Below are 13,484 nucleotides of genomic sequence, written 5' to 3'. Positions count from 1 at the left end.
GAGTTTTAAGGACCACAAGTAATCAAGGCCTGGAGTTTACATCTCAGTTTTTCAGGAAAACCAGGTAGAATATACCGTTAGGAATTTCTCTTGCTTCCAGGAGAAAGGTCTTTCTCAGGCAGAAAGGCAAGCCAGACCACACGGCAAATATGCTGTACAGTGCTTACAGAACACTGAGAAAGCAACAATATTTCCCATCAAATAGAGGGTAGACATTTTTCCAACCATCTCCACGTTCTATGAAATGAAAAGTGACCAGAAAAGGCAGAAAGTGTAACTCCTGTTTTTCAGATTTTAGTTGTCAATGTTCTTAATCTAGGGTGACCGGATGTCCTGATTTTATAGGGACAGTCCCACTATTTGGGGCTTTGTCTTATATAGAAGCCTATTACCCCCCACCTCATCCCGATTTTTCACACTTGCTGTCTGGCCACCTTATCTTAATCTGAAAGCTCCTTGGAGTCCTAGCCTGTGTTTTCCTATGTTTGTGCAGTGTCTAGCACAGCAGGTCCCCATCCTGTTTAGGACCTTGGGGTGCTATAATAATAATAAAGGGCTAGATTCTGCCACCCCACTCACATTTAAAACCTAAATCCATAAGGAGTCTCATTAGTTTCAATGGGGCTTCCTGCCTGCACAGTAGGTTACTTTCAGCATGTCAAGGTGGAACAGTCTGGCAGTAAGGAAGCAAAGGTATAACGTACAGACAACTGACTACTGTGAGTGGAACAGGGAAAATGATGCCACGAGGGATTCCTGAAGGACTTTTCCTCACATTACCACAGACACAGTATTTATTGAATCACATAGCAGATGTGTACTGCCAAGGAGAGCCTGCTTATTATAATGTAATATACCCATCACTTATTAATCCAAATTGCAGCATTCAAAGCCCATGCCAGACAAGCGAGGCTGTCCCTGTGCAGACAGAGGCCAGCAGCGACAGGATAAATATCCATCATTTCAATAGGAATGTGGATCACTAGGCTTTTGGGGACGACTCATTCCAAGTGGGCGTCTCTCAGTTTTAATCATTCTTCTAGCCGCTTAATCCATTTTCACAATGTGTCCCGCTGAGGAAGTGCTGACCTTTGGATGAACTCCAGATGGGCCCTTTTGAGCTAGAGAAAAGAAACGCTCAGGAAACAAACGGATGCAGTTATTTAAGCCCTGGTGATGACACAGGCCCCTAGGCCCTGCTGTAATACAAATAATAAACAATAACAACACAGATGGGCCTGGGCTGCAAAGTTTGAATCTGGACCAGCCATACCCAAGATCGGCAGGGTGCCTGGCATGGTGGCTCAAATTTGACCTGAAAAATTGCAATCTGCGGCTCAGTTAGGTGCAGTGGAAATTAAACATTGCACTTACAGAGGGTGCCTTTCATCCAAGGACATCAACGTGCTTTAGGAACAATCATTTCAACAAATCCTCAACACACTTTTGCAAGCTAGTTTTGCTCTCCATGTTATAGAGGTGTAAACAGGGCCAGAGGTGTTCACTGACTCCGTGAGTCAGTGGCAGAACTGTGGAATCCTGCAGCTCCTCCTCCCACCTCTCCCTCTAATCATTGAACTAAGCAATCTCCCTATTTATAACACAGGATCACCCAGAATTTTTTCCTTTTGGGATCAGATTACCGTTGTTGTTATTATTTATTATTTGTATTGCAGCAGCATTTAAATAAATAATAATTTGAGATATACCTATCTCATAGAACTGGAAGGGACCCTGAAAGGTGATTGAGTCCAGCCCCCTGCCTTCACTAGCAGGACCAAGTACTGATTTTGCCCCAGATTCCTAAGTGACCCCCTCAAGGATTTAGGAGACCTAGTCTTGGACCCCGCTGTGCTAGGTGCTGTACAAACACAGAACAAAGAGAGCTCATGGTGAGTTACTGAGAGCTTCCTGAGGGGCTGAAAATGAATGTGCTAAAGAGCTCCTGTACATCATCCAATGTAACCAGCTGCTAGCAGCAGAACCTAGGGCAGGCTGTAATGTCTCTCCTTGCTTTTTTTTTTTTTTTACAGAAAGATGAATAACAAAGTGGCATTACTGATAATGAAGGATGCTTTATTTCCAGCCCTGAGACTGGCACTCTCTAGCCCTAGCATAGGCACATGCAGGAGCAGTGTAAGCATCTGCTGTAACCTTCTTCTGTAATTACAACTTATCTCTAACAGAGAGAGATCCCCTCTAGAACTGAGACATAATTGGCTCCATAACCATAAATATAGCCTCTTCTGGAGTGGAGACAGGCAGCCACGCCAGGGCAGGGCCTCCCAGAGGATTCAGGGGGCCTAGGGTCTTCGGCGGCAGAGAGCTCCCACTTTGGCGGTAATTCGGCGGCGGGGGGTCCTTCCGCTCCGGGACCAGCCACTGAAGTGCCCTGAAGATCCATGGTGGGGGCTCCTCCCACCGCTGAATTACCGCCGAAGACCCAGCACTTCGGCAGGAGGTCCCGCTTCAGCGGTAATTTTGCGGCGAGGGGTCCTTCTGCCGTGGAGCGGAAGGACCCCTCACCGCTGAAGACCCGGAACAGAAGAGTTTTCCGGGGCCTCCAGAGCGAGTGAAGGACACCGCTCCAGGGGCCCCAAAAAACTCTCGTGGGGGCCCCTCTGGGGCCTGGGGTAAATTGCCCCACTTCCTCTCCCCTCTGGGCAGCCCTGCGCCAGGGGCAGGAGGGGAAATTTCTAGCCACCAGAGTAAAAACCTACTCCTGCAAAAAGAGGTATCAAGGCTTGATCTGAGATGACAGGTCCTCTGGTTTCAGGGTATTGCTGGAAAGGCACCTCATTAGTAAAAAGCATGAGATGCTAATGATCAGCCTCAGAAGGTTACAAGGTCCTGTGGTTTCTGAGCCTGTGACTTCAAGACATCTAGATTTTGCAAACCTGAATTCTTAACTCTGTAGGCATTCACATGCCACTGTGATAAATGTGCACGGCCAGCCATGCTATACTGGTAGTGGTTTATGCTTATGGCTAGAAGATTTCAATCTCCAGTCCGTTGGTAAGTAGCCATACTGATTTCCCCCTACTGTTACTCACACCTTCTTGTCAACTGTTTGAAATGGGCCACTCTCATTACCACTACAAAAGTGATTTTTCCTCCTTTGGTATCCTACTGTTAATTGAATTGTCTCATTAGACTGATCTCCCACTTGGTAAGGTAACACCCATCTTTTCATGTGCTGTGTATTTATACCTGCTACTGTATTTTCCACTCCATGCATCTGATGAAGTGGGTTCTAGCCCATGAAAGCTTATGCCCAAATAAATTTGCTAGTCTCTAAGGTGCCACAAGGACTCCTTGTTGTTTTAGACAGATCCTGTAGCTGGAGCATCCATTTTCTCCAATTCATACCAGTTAGGAGTGTTCATGGTCTTAGTATTATTGAAACTCACATTGCAGCTATTTAAAAGCTAACATAACAAAACAGAATTTAATTTCAGTTTAGTGGAGCTGGAGCCAAGACACAATTTCTTTATAAATATGCAACCAGTTTTAAATTGCTAATAATCAAATGTCCTTTCACATAAAGCTCCCATGAGATGTTTTTATTAATAAACCTCTCGTACTGGGTTTCAAAAGGGGAGAGGGAAAGAAAGCCAGCAAGTTTGGAACTTTCACAGGGGCTGCCTATATGAGACTTACTGAGTATGAGACAGCTGGAAGCCAGGACAAACATGCTCTGTTTCTAAAATTAGACAGAAGGGAGGTTCTTTGCATACGGCAAACATTTTCCATTCGGGGGGAAGGAATAGAAAAGGTCTTGGTAGTGGCCAGGAATGCAGAACTTTTAATTCAATTTTCTTCAAGTTTCCTGGCACAGAGTCATGCTAGGAATAAGCACAATAAAAGGAACATATCCCCATTGTAGTGTCATGATTGTGATTACAGCTGGTTTAAGACTAAATGTGTGGCACGCATTGGGCCTCAGTCCCAAGGGATGAGAAGAAGGCTGCCTGGTATCTTCCAGAGAACTTAGGTTCTATTTCTGTCAAAGCCAGGGGTGGGGGAGGGTCCAGACTATTCCAAACCTGCTTTTCCAAAGCTAGGGGCTTTCTTTGCTGAGGGCCAATTCCTCTCTTAGTCCACCAGTGCTTGTGGGAGTCGTGTTTTGACTGCCAAGGAAACAGGAGAAAAATGAGCATTAGCTCCTCCTACAGCACAAAGAAAATGCCAATGGACGGGTCCTGCAGCCTAGACTGGGGGCAGAGGCCCCTATTAACTTACAGCCATTTTAGTCTTCACAAAATGGAGATGTGGCGGCTCTGCCTATAGGCTGCCAGCAGCATTTGGGCTGCAGTGATGAAAGCTACAGTAATAGGTTGTTACAATATCTCCTAGTAGACCAGCTCTGAGAGGAGGGAGATGACATCCACTCTGCCACTGAGGTTACATAGCCAACTGTGGGAAGGAACACGGCATTATTTAACAATGAACTACAGCAGTTTAGGTGAGAGAATGAAGAAGAATGCCCCATCCTAGGGAACGTGCAGAGGGAATTCAGGTAGGCAGAATATTATCGCCCATAAGGATACACGAGCTAACTCTCCTACTGTTGCAAAAATGCCATGGGATCTTTAATGACCCCAAGTGGTTGGGATTACTGTTCTGCATCTCGGGATAAAGAGCCTGGTCTGGTGTTAGTCACTGAGGAAGTAGAAATGCCTGACTCAGAAGAAAGGAAAGTTAAAATAAGGAACTGGGTAACAAAGGGACTGAAAAATAAAATCAACGAAGGCCTAGCGAAAGCCTCTGCAGTACACAATGTCCTGTGGTGAGGTGAAGAGGACCATGCACATGTATGCATAGGGAGTCTGTGGTTAGGGCACTAAACTGGGACTCAGGACCACTGGGTCCAATTCACAGCTCTGCCACAGCCCACATTTCCTATGGGAGCTTGGACAAGTCCCTGCATCTCAGTTCCTGTAAAATGGGGCTGTAATATCACTTCCCCATCTGCCTTGTCTGTTTAGATTCTTTGGCAAAAAGGCTGTCACCTGCTCTGTGTTTGTACCATGTCTAGCTTCCTGGGGCTCTGATCGCAGACAGAGACTTTAGATGCTATTGTAATACACATAAACAGGTAACCTAGAGCCAGGGGCAGCTCCAGGCACCAGCGCACCAAGTGCGTGTCTGGGGCAGCAAGTCGCAGGGGCGGCAGTCAGACTGCCTTCGGCGGCATGCCTGCGGGAGGTCTGCCGGTCCCGCGGCTTTGGCGACAATTCAGCGGTGGGCACGCTGAAGGCACGGGACCGGCGGACCATCTGCAGGCGCGCAGCCAAAATCCGCCTGACTGCCCTGCTTGGGGCAGCAAAATACATAGAGCCGCCCCTGCCTAGAGCTCCTTGCTCTGAGACGTGCCTTTCGTAGGATACTGGTGCATACGTCCTCACCCAAAAGGTGGTTAATGGCCCAACTCTTTGTCTTGATGAAAAGTAAAATCATAATTTTTTTTTTTTAAAGTTGAAACAATAAATAAAGACCGGCTGGCAGTGAAAGAGAGGCAGGCCCTGGAATTTCTGTGTATGTGACTGCAGCGGAGGGAAATTAATAACACAATAAAACCAGGCAGTGCTCCATAAATGTAATTTGAACTGACAACTGTTCCATTTCAATAAACAATAACCACTTCAAGTACTAAATGGTTGGAGCTGAAATTCCCCCTTATGAGACCAGGTTGTGCGCAGTGACTGTAATGCCAGCACTAGGTCTATAAACTCAGCTCATAACTTTTGCACAACAGCTTATTTAGAATTTAAATACATCTCTTCCCTCACTGCCCCAGGTATTCTGGCAACTGCTGTGACTTAGGTACACCATAATTCATCCATACCACATGTGGGCCTCACAGGGGCGGCTCTAGACATTTCACCACCCTAAGTCCTCCTGGCGACCGGCAGAGCTCCCCCCCCCCGGCATGCCGCCCCAAGCACGTGTTTGGCATGCTGGGGCCTAGAGCCCTGCCTCTGGGGCCTCATCCTCCAAGCACTCAGTGTGCTGAGCTCCTAGAGTCTTCCACAGGAGGTCTCTGCAAGGAGACCTTGCAGGGTTGGGTTCTCTGTTTTTAAATATCCCTGTTGATCAAGGGTCAGTTAGCTGGATTTGGGGAAGGAAACATTAACAGCTGACACCTTTAGGATACTAAGAATGTGAGACAAAAAACTGCAAGGTTCCTATTTAACAATGCAACATCACGACACAGTGCTAGTTTGACCAATTTATGAGTCACTGTTTTGTTGCCCATGGGAAAGTCTATGCTTCTGTAGCACACTTGCACAGCATGTATGATGTCCCTCCTCTAGTGGCTGGTTCACAAAGGATATGTCTGCACTACAGCTAGAAGGTGTAAATTCCAGCTTCAGGAGATGTACCTGCACTAGCTCTCACAAGCTAACAATAGTAAGTGTAGCTGCAGCAGCACAAGTACAATCCTGTCTGAAACCCTAGGCATAGATTTTGGCAGCTAGTCCCTTATGTAGCTGCAACTACGCTTCTATTTTCAGTAAGCCAGCTTGATCAGAGCTACTGTGGATAAGTCTACCCAAGTAGGAAATTACAGCTTCTAGCTCTACTGTAGCTATAGTCTTAGAGGATAACAGTCTACCTCTGCTCTCTGATAGTGGAGTTACTCCTTTAACTCACATGATAGAAGTCTCTGCTGAAGGTCTTGGGTTCAAATCCTGATGATGACCCACCCATCCTAGGGTTGTCCCTTGTGTTTTCCTCTTTGAACTAAGGTTGGGATTTTTTGTGTCCTTCAAGCTTGGGAGTGTGGAAAATGAAAACCAAATTGCAAAGGGCAGCCATCTTAGAAAACCATTAAGATGTCCCGTGTTTATTAAATGGCTTCTGCATCAATTTTTCTCAGTTTGCGTCAATGATGATTTTTCTAATGTCCAGCCCTGCAAACACACAGCCTGGGATCTGAAAAATCAAGCCTTGTATTTTTCTACCTCTGCATTACCACAACTAATAGAGCTCTGCAATCAGAACTTAGGCGGCCATTTTGCAGATGAGAATAGAATCCAGCCCATTCCTCTAGAGATACGTTGGCTCGGCAGGGCTAACAGGAGTAGACAGTTGTTTTTGTCAGTAAACAGGTAGTTTAACTATGAAATCACACAGGAAGCAGATGCCAAGGTACAAAGCAGAACTTGGTACTTTCATCATTACAGCTAATTTTTTTGTTAGAAAATTATCCACAAACAGATTGTGATTTGTACAAGTTTGTTCAATGTTCATAATTGTTCGGTGGATTATTAGCATGAATGAGTTTTAACCAAACATTGTTTCAAGCAATGGTCACTCGGTCATTGGCTATTTGTTATCTGAGCCAGATGATTGATTACTGCAGTCACACAGCAATAGTTCCGTTCCCTGACTGGATAACTTCAGATTCAGAAATAGTTGGGAATCCCTTCTGTTTACAAAATATCCATGAGAATTGGTAACTGTGTGAATCCACTGTGCGGAACAGAGATATGAGTAGAACTGGTCAGGGATTTTTTGACAAAACTTTTTTTTTTCTCAGAAATGCTTATTCAGTGAAAGCAAAGCTTTTGGTGGTAACATACCATTTTTGATGAAACTCTCATTGGGAAAGGGATCTTAGGTCTGGGATGGAATTTCTGATCAAAGTCAGAGCATAAGGGAAAGAGAGTAGCCAATAGTTCAGTGCTAGACCAATTAGCTATGAGGTGGGAAACCCCAGGTTCAGTCCCTAGTACCTGATTCATAGCAGAGACTTGAACGTATATCTCCCACATTTCAGGTGAGTGCTCCAGCTACTGAGCTGTGGGCTATTCTAGGATAGGTCTCCTCTCTGTTTTTTCACAAGAAACTTTGAAAGGGTTGAATGGTTGTCCTGATGCAGGATGTTTGAAATCTCAAAAAGCTTTCCAGGATGGGGGAAACATTCTCTGTCCCCACCTCCTAGGGCTAGGTATGAGCGCTTCTAGCACATGTACTCTCGCAGGCATTCATTCTTGCACATGTGCAGGATGCTTTTGTTTTCCCTGACTATTCTTGCAAATAAAAAAGTGCACACCCATAGTGCTGGTGAATACATAAAGAAAATGGCCTCAAATACCAACAAGGTGAACCAGCAGCTTTTATCTGCAAAAATATCCACGGATACTCTTAATGCCCCATTGGGTGACCTGGAGTGAGGCACTTTCTTTCTTTTTTGCAGGTGTCAACATTTTAAAATTAAAATGAAGGGTTCTGGTATGCTAGAAGGTGATTATTTCTGCCATAAACCGGTTCTTCGTTCTAGAGAGAATTACAGAAGCTCCTGGCTTCTGCTAACCCAGTGCCAACGGGTCTATATGCCCCCCTCAAGCCCTCATTGTATCATTTCATTCCCCCCCAGTGTCACAGGGCGGATTGGACCCTTTATCTCCCTCGGTCCTTGGTGGCAGTTTTGGGTTGGGCCTTAAGGGGCGAGGGATAGCTCAGTGGTTTGAGCATTGGCCTGCTAAACCCAGGGTTGTGAGTTCAATCCTTGAGGGGGCCATTTGGGGAACTGGGGTAAAAATCTGGGGATTAGTCGTGCTTTGAGCAGGGGGTTGGACTAGATGACCTTCTGAGGTTCCTTCCAATTCTATGAAGAGGCAGCTGGTCTAGCACAACTGTGCCTCATGAATAGCCTTGCAAGGGAGACAGATAGTGGGCAGCTGGTCTCTTTTGGGGAACTGGGAGAGGCAGTTGTAGCAGATGCTGCAGAAAGCATGAGATGTTTGGCTTGGTAGAAGGGTTTAGATGCAGAGGCCCACTTGGACACAATAAGTGTGTGTGTGGGGGAATTACCAGGTAAGAAAGGCCCAGGAGTTTCTGCAGAGATAAGGAGCAGAGGAAGACTACAGATAGGAAGGCCTAAAAGTGGATACTCAGAAGAGAACAGAGGGTGTTTGAAGGAACTCAGGGTGGGCTGAGGGGAGAGGCTGACCGGAGCCTGGAGAGGGCTGAAAAATTGTGCCCAGCTTGAAGATGGAGAGACCCCAGGGAGGAGGGGCTGTGACAAGTGTGAGACTGGGGGAGAAGAGACTTTATTTTATGTTGTTAAATCAGACTGTAAGAAGGGGTGTTGTTATTGGACACACTCCTTTGTGGTGTTATTAAGGAGCTCGAGGGAAGGCGAAAGTGAGGCAGGGTACTGCACTGGCACCCTAGGCCATGAGGGGGTGTTTGGGAGGTGACTGACCCTGTTACATGTGATGTAGTCTGCAGGATAATGAGAACCTCCTCCCATCAAGGAGGGATGCAGGTGCATTACAGACAGAGAACCACCATCAAGTTAAGTATGGCCTTGCAAACTAATTTCATGATAAAGTGGTTCTTTTTTTCTTCAAATAATTTTGCATACAATTTTTTCAAAGGCACACAGGTGAAACTGACAGGGTGTGTACATGTAATAGATATAGAATATATATATTATATTCTATCAACTCCACCACCATCTTTAGATTTTAGTGTCGGCCAGGACCGGCGCTAGGGGTTTTAGCGCCCTAGGCGCACAGCAATTTCGCCACCCCGCGGTTCTGGTGGAGCTGCCGCAGTCGTGCCTGCGGGAGGTCCACCAGAGCCGCACAAGCAGCCGACCGTCCGCAGGCACGGTTGCGGCAGCTCCAGCAGAACCACGGACCAGCGGATCCTCCTCAGGCACAACTGCGGTAGGTCCACCGGAACCGCCTGCCCCCCCCCGGCAAAACGCCGCCCACCAATAATCCTGGCGCCCTAGGCGATTGCCTAGGCCGCCTAAACGAAAGCGCCGGCTCTGGTGTTGGCATATCATCTACATGTTATAACTTCAGGGGGAAATAATCAACTGGTACTACATTAAAAAATCTCTCTCAAGATAACCATTCCTATACTTTGCAATGAATTCTGTTGCGTTTCCGTAGGGATGTTTTAAAAGTACAATAATATTAATATATCAGATTTGATCCCAAAGCACTTTAGATACTAAGGGGAAATTACTGAATCCCTGTGCAAGACCTGGGCGAAAGCCCTTTGTGGAGTGAACAATCTATAGGAATCAAAGAACAGAAAACTCTCCTAAAGCAGTAGAGAGCTAGAGGACTGTTCTAGTGAAAGTGCATTTACTTACACCAGATCTGAATTGGCACTTTGGGTTTTGTCGGAGGTTAGCTTGTGTTCTGGGGCTTCTGTCTAATGTGGGATTTGATTTCACTTACAGCATTGCGAGGTCACACCATACTTTCTACTAAACACTTTGATCCAAGGTGGGCAATTTGACTTTCTGACTTGCTTGCTGGAATTGATCCTGTCTTATAGGGACACTCGGGGTTTCCTAAAGTCTGCACCTCCCTCTCCTTCGTTAGTTTTCTTAGTGAAGAAGAGTATCAGACTTTCTGCCCAAGGAGCCTTTTCCTAAGCAGCCCACTCTGTGGGGTCTTTGAGCCTCTGTTGGTCTTCACACTGGAGCCTTGTCTTGGTGACCAGCAATCCACAACATTCTTTGAAGAGTCTGCATTCCAGTGCCGCTTGTAAGGGCTGATTAAATGGGGTCTGCACCATCAAAAAACTCCAGAGCCTGCCAGATAATGTGTTACTTCCAGCCCATCCTAGGTGGACTTTTAGAGACCACAGCTGGGAAAGTGGGACAGTCTTCCTCCCCCTTGTGAGTGCTTGATCTTCCTCCCAGCTGAGTCCATGCAAGCAGGCGGCTGGTGAGCAGCAAACAGATGCATGTCACAGCGCTGGCTGCTGCTCTCCCTCTGATTCACTGCTGAGATGAGGCCATCTTGAATCTTTCAGCCTCACTTGCAGGATTCCTGTCTTATCTTGTAGGACCTTAAGGATGAATATAAATATTCTCACTAAATTACTGGGAGGTATCAAGGGTGAGCAAGCTTCCACATGCCCACCACCCCCAAATCCTTCTCACCCGTGGCCCACACTAGCACAGCTCTCTCCTTCTGTGAAATGAGCCCACTCTATGTTCCCATCTTCTCATCCCTCCTCCCAGTGTGTTTGAAGAGCATTTCCACCAGATAGTTGAGCCAGCCTCCCTCACCCCAACTGCCTGCCCACAGCACCCAACCTGCTCTTCAGAAGGGACCTACTCTGGGTCTTATGGCAGGAAGTTCCTGAACTCCCAGCCTGTGCCAGAGTCACATGCCACCTCTCACCAGCAACTTCCTGCGCTGTGGGGGAACGTGGCAAATAAATACAATCAATGACAATTTGAGAGGAAACAACCCAGCAGCCGAGGAACCAAGAACTCAGCATGGAAACAGTCAAGGACTAAAACGGGGGAAACAGCCAGCCCTGCAGGCAAGTCTGAGTCACCCCTGGCATTACAAACACAGGGCTGCCAACTCTATGGGATCTCCAGAGTCTCCTCTAGGCGTAGGGATGCCTTCTCCTCTCCCCTGTCTCCTGGGGAAAAGCTGCCAATCAGAGCTGCTGCCTGAGCTGAGAGATATCTTGCTCCTTCAGCTCATGGAACAGGCAGAGCTCCCTTTCCTTGGTAAAGGGCTGGGATGGGAGCGCTCTGGGAGTACTCCGTCTTGTTCTCTGCTCTCCAACTCTCAGTGCTGCATGTAAGAAAGTCCAGGATGACCTCAGAGTGGGAGTGAAGAGCTGGGGATGGATGGGGGGATGGATGGGGATGTTCTGTTCATTCCCTCTGAAGTATGTGGCATTGGCCACTGTCAGAAGATCAGATACTAGGCTAGATGGACCCTTAAGTCTGGCCCAATATGGCCTTTCTTATGTTCTTCTGAGCCGCCACCTTTCTTGGCCTCAGACAGAACCAAGACGAGAGTCAGGGAAAGGAGCAACTGGAAAGGAACCTGAAGCTCAGAGAGCTGAAGAGAATCTGAAAGTGGCTTTTTTTTAATGGAGTTGGGGACCCCCCACAACTGGTGTGGTCTGTGTATGACTGGGATTCCAGTATTAAAGGAGGAATGGAGAGAGGGAATCTGAGTGGGAGTGACCCCAGGATTAACAGAGTGGGAGATACACACTGGTCCCTCTCCTTTGAGTTAATATGGGTATGTGGGAGGGACGCTAGTATTGATGGAGACAGAGGATCTGTGTTTCTGGGGGAACCAGTAATGACTGGTGGGAGGGGCTCTGTATGGGGAGAGGGTGCCAGTAATTGAGAAGATCTGTGTGGTCCTTTTCATAGGGGGTGGTGTGTCATCAGTGTGTTTGGTGGTGGGGGAAGAATTTGACTCTGGAGCAAAGAAGGGGGAGGGAGGGAGAAAGGAAATCCTCTAAAATCTAGTTGCCACTCCCTCCAAATCCCCTCTTTCCTCCCTATCCAGATTTTCCCTTTATTGCTTTACCCAAACCACTTTTTCCATGCCACCCCCTGTTTAATAAAATGAAGCAGAAGTTTGGAAGGAGATGAATGGAGATAGGAAGACTATCTCCCTAGAGGAGAAGGGCCAGGACCCCCTACAATGACCACCTTATTCACACAAATCAGAACTAGAGTAAGGTACTCTCCCTCCACTCTCGCTGGGCTGAGCAGCAAGCCCCATCAGCAACTGCTCTAATTCCAAATGTATGCAAATTTCTAATCACCTGGATGGTTTTGCCTGAGAACATTGACAGGTAGGCGGAAGAGAAGCTACAGGTGAGATCAAGCTGAGGCACTTTCAAAGGAATAGATTTTTTTTTTAAATATCCCACATCAGGTACCCCATAGAAGGCTCAGAAAACTGCCACAAACCGCTGCCCCAGCCAAAACGTGACATTAATGCTTGTTACATATGTAACCCTTCTGCCCCTCTGAGTTGGCAGCAACAAGGGCCGGGTTCAGTATCCAGGGGTTCCGTTTCAGTAACACAATGCATAACCGGCTTGAGCCCCCACCCAGTGACCTGGGACATTCATATACCACACCCCCCTGGGCGCCTCTAGGAGGCAATACTTCCCCTCTCGCAAGCACGGAGTCTGAGTGTAGCAAAATCCTTTTAATAAAGGAAGGAATCAATGCAGCATCCCACTGGAGAAACACCACAAACAGGGTTATAACACAGACCATAAACAAAAAAAACCCACCTCCAAGTACGTTTGGCACTGTCCTTTTTCCCTTTAGGGTTTTAAGTCCAATCACCCCAAAGTCCAACAACCCAAAAGTCTCTGGTCAATGCCACCCCAGAGTTCGAGAGTTTGTCTGTAGAGGTCCCTCCCCCCAGCCTGGATAGAAAGGGGCACCTTACGTGGTCCGGGGCCAAACTGCCCTGCCTCTCCTTGGGTTCTGTTTCTGCCTTCTCCACGAACTGCTCCGCTTTACCAGCTGCTCCACTCTGCTCCTCCAGCCGTCCTCAGAAACTGCTCCGCTCCACCAGCTGCTCTGCTCCATGAGCTGCTCTGCAAACTGCTCGGCTCCGCTCGCTCTGTGGGCCGCTCCACCCGTCCCACAGCTACTCCGCTCTGCCAGCCGCTCTGCTGCCACCAGCTGTCCCGTGATCCGCTCCAGCCGTCTCCGC

The 13,484-nt window shown here is 47.4% G+C and overlaps 1 protein-coding gene across 1 annotated transcript in view; it reads right to left on the bottom strand.

Annotated features, from left to right (window-relative positions):
* Window positions 1-13,258, bottom strand: part of XDH (xanthine dehydrogenase) — an 855,537-nt gene extending 842,279 nt beyond the window's left edge. The window contains exon 1 of the mRNA XM_050948429.1: window positions 13,215-13,258. The gene's annotated coding sequence lies outside the window, so the exon portion shown is untranslated. The remainder of the gene's footprint in view (window positions 1-13,214) is intronic.
* Between the last annotated feature and the right edge of the window lie 226 nt (window positions 13,259-13,484).

The sequence above is a fragment of the Gopherus flavomarginatus genome, chromosome 4 (assembly GCF_025201925.1).
Source record: "Gopherus flavomarginatus isolate rGopFla2 chromosome 4, rGopFla2.mat.asm, whole genome shotgun sequence".
NCBI lineage: Eukaryota > Metazoa > Chordata > Testudines > Testudinidae > Gopherus > Gopherus flavomarginatus.
The sequence above is the reverse complement of the archived record's forward strand: the minus strand, read 5'-3'. Positions and strand labels throughout refer to the sequence as shown.